General features: G+C 36.8%; 1 protein-coding gene across 7 annotated transcripts in view; it reads right to left on the reverse strand.

Moving 5' to 3' along the window:
• The window catches only part of LOC108043908 (uncharacterized protein CG43427), a 68,939-nt gene extending 60,682 nt beyond the window's left edge, over nt 1-8,257 (reverse strand). For 3 of the 7 annotated variants that reach the window (XR_006417421.1, XR_006417420.1, XM_044457040.1), the window contains exons 1-2: nt 8,169-8,257; nt 7,452-7,612 (exon numbers count right to left, since the gene is read on the reverse strand). The gene's annotated coding sequence lies outside the window, so the exon portion shown is untranslated. The remainder of the gene's footprint in view (nt 1-7,451; nt 7,613-8,168) is intronic. The other 4 variants (XM_044457037.1, XM_044457038.1, XM_044457039.1 and 1 more) reach the window with 4 other exon arrangements.
• Between the last annotated feature and the right edge of the window lie 650 nt (nt 8,258-8,907).

An 8,907-nucleotide genomic window follows, 5' to 3' on the forward strand; every position in this document is an offset into this window, starting at 1 on the left:
TGCTGCAAATTGCGCGAATTCCTTGGCAGCCAAGACAGAGCACATCTGTCGTCACATTGGGGCAGTTGGCGCTTCACAACACTGTTTTCCAAGCGAGGTGAAGGCCGCAGAAAACCCGATCCAAGCTTCACTCCGAAGCTTCCACAAGCCCAGTCACCAATAATTGCATGGCCCGCATCCCAGCGAGAAAATTTCAGCAAAGAGCCAAGAGGCAAGCTCTCGGCCATAACGAATTCGCAATAATGTGCATTTTATTAGATACCACTTCTCCGCGCCACGCTCCACCGCTCCCCCCGCTGCCCCTAGCACCACTCCACACCGAGTGCATTTTCCGCTCAAACACGATTTCATTTAAATTTTCCCCATGCATTTTTTCCTTGCCCTTTAGGGGCCTCACCTTTGCATGGAAGAAGGAAATGCATTTGTGTAGCTCGAAGTGCTGGATCTTGGCAAATGGCTTAAGGTTGTCAGCCAGGCAAAAAAGTGCGTTTTTCAGTTTTAGTGAGTGGAGCGCTGCAAAACGGTAGAGGAAATAATTGTGTGGCTACTCCAAATGATTATGACTCTTTTTAAACGAATTACAGAGAAAAAAAAAACATTTTCTTCCAACAAATGAACGATTATATAAACAAAATAAACGATATTGTGCATTTTATTTTAATTTAAGACTTATACTTACAATTTCTTTCCAATGTATTGTTATTATTTTAAGCAAAACATTAGAAAATAGTTTTTATTTCCTTCTTGCATTTGGTATTACGATTTTTACCTATTTGTATACTTGCTAATTACCGATTTATACAACAATTTTACTTTATTTCTTCTTTCGGTAATATTTAAATTATACATAGTTAAAAAGGTGTTCGACAGGATGGATTTAAATGGTGGCCGGGGAGCTTTTCGTGCCACAATAAAAACTTCCCATCGGATGAGTTTGTCAGTTGAAACTACGCCATGCACATCCACATTGCGGGCGGACAATTCAACTGCCTTTTATTTTATTTATTAGAGTTGCCTGGCTTTTCGTGTTACAGCCAAGCAAAAACAACCGCAACAGTAAGCAAACTGGCTCTATAGAAATAAAAGTGAAAATTTTCCCAGCAAGAGAAATTGTTGCATTTAAGCAACATAAAGTCTCTGTTAAGTAGGAAAGTGTTTATTTACACTGGTAGGAAAAATAGTTAAACAATTAGTCAGGCACTTATTAACAACTTCTTATTGGTAATCCGAACCCAACTGATCGGTCACTGTTCGTCGAAACTGTGAAGTAACTTGAGCCCATTTATCAAAAATTATAAACTGAAACAAAACAAAAAGGCATACGACAGGCCTAAAAATTATGCGATGCGAGTAATTATCATGGCAGCTGGAGACGAGATAAAGCACCCAAAAAACCGAATGCGAAGGTCTCTGGGGAGATCTGGTTTTACGGTTACCCTAAATCGACTTTGACATGTGACCCCCAACCCCACGCCCCAGTTTGACCTTCACAGCAGCCGAAAAAGACCAGCAGGAATAATGGTATTGCTAACCATTATAAGCCACAATTCAATGCTTTAATTACGGAGCAAGAGGGTTGGGGGTTTGAATTGATCGATCACACGAATTGGTCAGTTTTTATTGCACTTGGTCGGAACTACTTAAGTTCCCCTTCCAAGAAATTTAACGCAAGCCACACATTAAAAACCAAAGGTTTTTATGAATTCTCTTGAAGATAGTGCAAAAGTGTGATTATTTGGCAAAGCGAAATAGGGAGTAAAATTAAATTGCTTTATCTTATCACTGGTGCAGGCAAAAAAAAATTGGTATTCACTTTATATTTTTATAGACCTATTATATGATTAAAACCAACTATGTATGTTATCGGCTTTTATCAAAAGTATATGTTAAAATGTAAATAGCTTTGAAATTTTATCATATAAAATTATTTAATTTTATATTTCAAAAATTTCGTAAGAAAACTAACTGTCTTTAGAATAATGGCCCTCTGGATGAACCGACTGAAACAATATATTATTTTTTTTTCATTTGAATAGTAAAAAATATCCTAGAAATTAGCTCAACTCCAAACAATATTGAATTTGTAACAAAAGCCTAAAACATAAAATAAATAAAAACTTAATTGGTAAAATAAATGTAAACAGAGAACGTTTTACATTTCCCCCAAAGGGAACTCGTGGTTCGTTGTGCCGCTAAGTAAATAAAAAACTTGACGTTCCTCTAATAATTGCTGATAAACGTTGACGCTGCTTCTATATGGACTCAGCCCCCATTGTCTATCCCGTCTCTGTTGACTTTAATCAAGCGCCCCCGCTCGTCCTTATACAAATATAATCCGATTGAGGCGCAGTTCCAGGTGCAATCAGAGCTCTATATTTGCATAAATGGGTCGCTGGACAGTCGGAGAACGCCTGAGTGGGAATTCTATAAATACAGCTGATAAGAGTGGTCTGAAGGTTAAGAGGTGTGAATAATTGCAATATTTAAATGAGATCGCAGAAACAAAGGTAGGGCAGTAAACACAGATAACCCCAGACAGGGCCTGGCAAGGAAAGACTAAATATTTACTTAAGTTTTAAAGGGGAAATGTATCTACCTTTGACGAGCTTTCATACACCCCTCTTCTTTATATCTTCTCACATTTATTTTGTTTTTTACCCGAATTCAGCCTGGTTTTATGCCCGGCGTATTAAAAATTCACGAGTTTTCCCTCATTTATCCCGCACAGAACCGACACATATTCCTGAGCCCAACTTGACGCGTTAAGTCCACAAAAAGAACTGAGCCATTTTCCGGGGCGGAAAGCATTCGTGCCAACTGATAAGGCCCCCAAGCCGACGGATTCTCGACCTGAAGTTGGGCACACAGGAACATGGAAAGCCATTTCCATACATACTTGGGACATTTGTTAGGCTCCTAAAAGTTTGCAATATCTGTAGGTATATATGTATAGCGGTACCTATATGCTATACACATATTCAATTTTATATAGGTCACAAGCTGTCGACTCTGTTGCAATGGCAGCCTGTAAAAGTTGGAGGGTGTGGGGCCGAGAGTGGGCACATAACTTCATTGCACTCGTTTTCGGCTTCGGGAGCGACGCCCCCAAGCTGGGAACAGCTGTTGTTTCCCACCCCCCATTTCCAAGTTAACAGGCGGCTGTTAAGGGCTAACAGAGGTGGGGTTGGGGTAGGTTGTTTTGGTTGCCAAGGGTGGCTCGACCAGAAAATTCCATGCAACCATGTAAAACTTTCATAAATCGAAACACATCCTGCCACAAAAAATGTAAGATGACGAGCTGTTGGGTTGAAGCTTTGATTTTACCTTTATTTATAGTCAATTAAACCATGCTCTTTAAAATTTTAATCTGTATTTATTATACAGCAGTGGCGAAGAATAATGCTTGCAACAAAGTTAGTCACGATGTGTTAAAACACTTATTCGCCTATTTATGCCCACTAAATAAAGTGCCCATAAAGTAATATTCATTTTAGTGAAATTTCACGCAATAAAATCACGGTTAGCATGCAAATGTTAGGCGTTAACAGAATGAGTATGTAAAAGCGCATGTATATGATCCAAAACTCTCAACTTTTGCGCGTTATACACACAACAAATGCCTGTGGCAATTAATTCTGCCAGTGCTCTTGGAGCTAGGTCAACAGTTTGTATTCCATATATACTTTTATATAAGTTGCTATATACAGTTTTACACATATATATGCTAGGAATGTATCCTTTGAGTGGGTGGCTGCTGAAATTAAAGCCAACCATGTTTGACAATTGTCTCCCCAAAGAGAGTCGATAAGAGAAATGATTATGTAATTGAAATGTTCAATTAGTGGAATCCGTTGTGGGAATTTAAAAGTAATTGAATTAATATTTATGCACCAAAAACTCACTTTGCTTCATTGTGATTTGCGATTGGGGAATATCTTTCCAAAAATGTTAATGTCTGCAGACGCTAATACTACGATCTGCGCTCTGATTTCAAATTAACACAGTCCAACTCATTAAAAATCCAACAAATCTCTTTTCTCAAGGCGATTCATTAAATCAAGCTTCGAAACTAATCGCGCTTTAATGATAAGCAGCCGCAGTTGCGATCAACCTAGACCCAACTTAACAATCGGGTTGCATTTTAATTATAGAGTAAACTCACGAAAACGAACTAATAAATACTCATCGGGCGCCATCAATTTACTAGAATCTGATAGGAAAGACCTCGCCCAAATTATGTACGTCCTAAATAATAAAATCAGTAGGGACCGAAAATAAGAAGTTCCCTTTTTTAGGCCCTGGTTTTAGTTTGGAAATACAGGGTACACATCAGAAAAATATGGTATTGTTTGAATATATTTAAAATTGTGTTTATTAACCAATAAAATAATGAAGTACCAAGACTCTATAACTTTAGTGGAACATTTTAAAAAGTGTTTTATTTTACTATGGATAAAAATTAAAAAATTGTATTACATATGGTAATAAAAGTTCACAAATTTTTTTTCCGGTACATACACCTGAAAAGAAATCACCCCCTGCGGCATTTCCGCTCATTGAGAAAAGCAGGAGCGGGAAAGCGGGACAGACAAAGAAATCCAAGCCTGGGCGAACTAATCCGCAGGCTAGTGCATTTTCCATTTTCCAGACCTGCGTGCGTGTGAAAAATGAAAATGGTTGAAATAACAGGTAAGTTAATAAGCTAGCTCTGCCACCGCTCCGCACAGAGCATTTTCACTAAATACCCGCCATTGTTTCAGAGCGACGTCGGCAAAGGTAGACGTGAAGAAGTGGGCATAAAATAAAACCATTCGTTACAGTAATCAACCTGTCCAAGAGGGTTCTACTATACACACACACTTGCTTTCAAGAGTGGACAATAACATTTTGTACAATAATTGCACAAGTGTCACTTGTATTTGGTGGTGGGACAGGTAAGCTGCATACCCAAACTGGGCCCATATGGGTAGCCAAGTGGAAGTTGCCAGCAGCAGATGGCAGTGACAAGTGCTTTTGGTAGATTATGAAAGAGCCGGACTAAACCAGAAATGGTTATGAAATCAGATACAATGTACCGGCTCCCAGAAAGGGAAGAGTTGCGCTTTAGTATCAATCATAAACTGGCTTAAAATTTTAAATCTGAAAGGCGAGCTTTGTGTTCTTTAAAAAGTAGAATAAAGCCAGAGAGATCACCTTTACCAACACATTAACTTTAAATATGAGCATATAAAGTTTATTTAAGAGATATTACTTAAAAATACAATGTTATTTTGGAGAAATTAAAAATAATATAGTAAACAATATCCGTAAATTTGTAACGAAAAGCGGACTGAGAAGGGACAAACCTAAGGAGTAACCAAAAATGAAAAAATTTTCTCTACGTAACTCAGATTACCTCAACGGCTAACAAAATGAGCAAGGCAAAAAAAAAACAAAACCGGGCAGCTCCAAATGTGCCCCAACAGGCATTGCAAACACTTTCAACTGAAAAATAAAAAATAAAACAGACAAAAAGCAACTCCAAGACAAATGGCCATAAAAAATGAAAATTGCAACTTTGGAAATTATGCGGCAAACAAGTTTTGAGCAGCGGCATTTGGGCAGTTGCGGAGGCGCCAATTTTCCACGGAGAGTTTTCAGGGGTGGCGAGTGAAAATGCAAAAAACGACCGGGACACCCTTTTTTCTTCAGTTTTTCCAGCTGCCGCTACAGCTACTATTATTTGTATCATTAAGAAGTGCTTCCGTCTTGCAGGCGAACTGAACTCACATAAATTGACGCACGGGGCGCGCAAAAACAATAAGATGGGAAAAGCATAAACAAAACAGCAGCAGCGGATGACGGCGAAAAACAGACGGCAATGAAAACAACCAACGGGCAAGGAATGAGGGAAATACACTTAGAAAGATACAAATTTTTTATTGATTTTGTAATAATATTTGTCTCTAGTTTTTATTTATCCCTTATTCACTTAATGGGAATAACAACAATGCAAAACAATGTATGCTAAATAGGTTATCCCAAAGATTATGTCAAGAAAATATAATACATTTTGTTTTATGCGGGTTGAAATAATTAATGAAAAAGCTCGAAGGAAAGTGTTCAAATATTTTATTTATTTAAATACATTTTTAAAATTATAATTTTTTTATTTATTAATTATAATACATTTATTAACTTTAATTGTTATTGTTAATAAATTAATTAGTTATTATTACTAACTATAATTATTATAATTAATAAATTAATTAATTATAATTAGTCTTCGATAATAACAAAAATTTGTTTTCGTGTAATAGGGGTTGGATAGAGGGAGGAAGGAATTGATTTTCATGTGAACGGCCTGAAAAAATTGCATTTGCTGGGGGAAATGTTTTGGATAATTGTGTAATGTCCCCACGCGTCTCTGCTTCTACCCAACATTTTCCGCCTGCCCTGCCAATTGCTGCAAAAAGTTAGCAACCACTGTCACCTGGAGCGATTTATTACGACTATTGTGGGTGGTACAAGTAAAAGACGGTGGAAAGTTTGTGTGGTTACACCCCACTCAAAAAAAAATCCCTAAGAAACTTGCCCTAAAATCAATCAATTTTATGCTTTAAATAATGTGTAATAAAAATTACTTTTTTCGAAAATATACTTGCTTAATAATAAAAATTGTTTAATAAAAAATACTCGAGATATGAATGAAACTCTACATAGCTGAGCTTAGAGTGTGTCGACGCGTATATAATTCATTCCAGCCCTTTCGAATGACTTTGATCCGAAAGTTGACTTGAACCGCTCTAAAGGCAAATGAAGCATGAAGCCTGAAATATTAGCCAAGTGCACGGCTAGCGAAAAATGCGTCGGCCTGTCGCACAACTAGGCAACCCTGGCAACTGCATTCCGCAAATGCAATCAAATCAACTTTCCAATGATGGATTTTTTCTTTCGATTATAATTTAGCAATTTTTTCTTCGTCTTTTTTCCCATTACCTTATTAGCTAAAAACCTGTAGCTCAGGTGATGACGATAATGATGATATCAAATAAATGACTAGGCGCCTTAATGCTGCAAGTTTGAGTGGTGAGAAATTTTGGTAAGCAAAGTGAAAATATTGGAAAAATTAAAAATAAGACAAACCATCGAAACATATGTCGAGAGCGTAAAAATGTTAAATAAATATTTTTGTAAAACATTAAGAAGATCCAGCACAAAACTTATTATTAATTTTAAGTCGATCGGACCCGTGACGTACTGATCTTTTTTTGTTTCACTCAAAACCACCTGTTCCTCTTTAAATACCTTTTTTAAAAGATATATTTAAAAAGAAAACCCCTTATCTAATGTTAAAGTTGTAAATAAAAATATTTGAAAGTTGAAATTTAAATTGGAAAATTATTATTAACAACTTCAAGTTTTGTCACATATTTTTTTTAATAGGTTTCCGTAAACGGCAAAATACTCACCAACCAAATTCAAAGCTGGGATCGTTGATATTGCAGTTGCTTTTTAATAATTGTATTATTTCTGCAAGTGCAGTTGTTTTGGGCGAAAATAAAATTATATATGCAAATTATAAAACAGGCACTGCGGAGTCCAATAGTTGATGTTGTTGTTTGGAGCTGCTCTTCGGAAACACAACCAAAAATCATTAGAAATTTCTATACTCAGACGAGCAACACGTACACACACACACCCTCACACACAGCTTCACACCCACACACACCAGCAAACGCGGAGCAGAAAAATAAAACGGAAAACGTGTTTGTTTGTGTACTGTTGTTAGAACTGTTGTTGTTGTTGTTATTGTTGTTGCTTTTGCTGTTGGCCGTTTATGGCAGTTGGTAGTTGTTTAAACTGGTATTTTTAAGCAAGAAAAACTATATTTTTTTTGTGTCGTATGAGCAACAACTTAAATCGCTAAATATTATTCACTTTTTCGTTTAAATATTTCGTCAAAACTAAAATTAAAATTGCACTAACTCACATACACACACCCCCACACCCACACACGCAATAATTAGACCGCAACTGAATTCACAATTTTACACTGCACAGGTGCACCTTTTTCACACCGATATCAGTGTATTGTAATTTAAAACACGGTACTTTGTACGGAAAAATAAATACAAGGCTCTGGGTTCACCACAGTTTTGATAACTTTTCTTGTGTTATTTATTTACCGTGCCATGGGGCGAAATCACGAAAAGGCGAACAAGCGCGACACACGTCCGATCGGTTCGGCGGCTAATTTTCAATTATTTATTTTTTATTTTAGAGGTGGAGAAACATCGATGCTAGCATCGGATGTCATCGATGTTTATTCACCTCAAAAAAATATCGACATTCGAACTTTGAAAAATGGTCACACAAATTTGTATTAAAACTGGCAATGCTGGCATGCGGAGTCTGGCAACGCCGGGACGGGGAGGGTCTTGAGGGTGGCATCGCCGACAGTCTTGATTTTACGGAACTTTCTGCGTTTTCTCCAAAGTGGTCATACAGTTTTGGCGCCGTTGTTCAAACATAGAGTAATATTGAACAAATGAACAAAATCATAAATATATTCATAGCCGTTTTTCTGAATCGGTGCAATGAATTTCCTTTTTCTGTGAAATGATACTCTGGAATGTTATGACATTTTCATTCATTCCTGCGGCATTTTCTTTGCTTTGAATTTTAATTCCGCACAAATTGGAGCATTCAAAAAATTTGCTTTTTAAAATTTCAAAATCTTCAAATCAAGTTAAAAGTTTAAGGCGACCAGCGCTTTCGACTTCCTCTGCAAATTTTTTATTTTTTTCTTTTAGCTCCAATATTTGTGAAAGCAAAGAATTCATTTTCACCTGAAGCATTGATGATTTTTCTTGGAACAGCATTGTTTCCAAAATTAAATCATAATTGCGGCTTTCTAATGCGTCG

Source organism: Drosophila rhopaloa, unplaced genomic scaffold (genome assembly GCF_018152115.1).
Source record: "Drosophila rhopaloa isolate 14029-0021.01 unplaced genomic scaffold, ASM1815211v1 contig_155, whole genome shotgun sequence".
Lineage (NCBI taxonomy): Eukaryota > Metazoa > Arthropoda > Insecta > Diptera > Drosophilidae > Drosophila > Drosophila rhopaloa.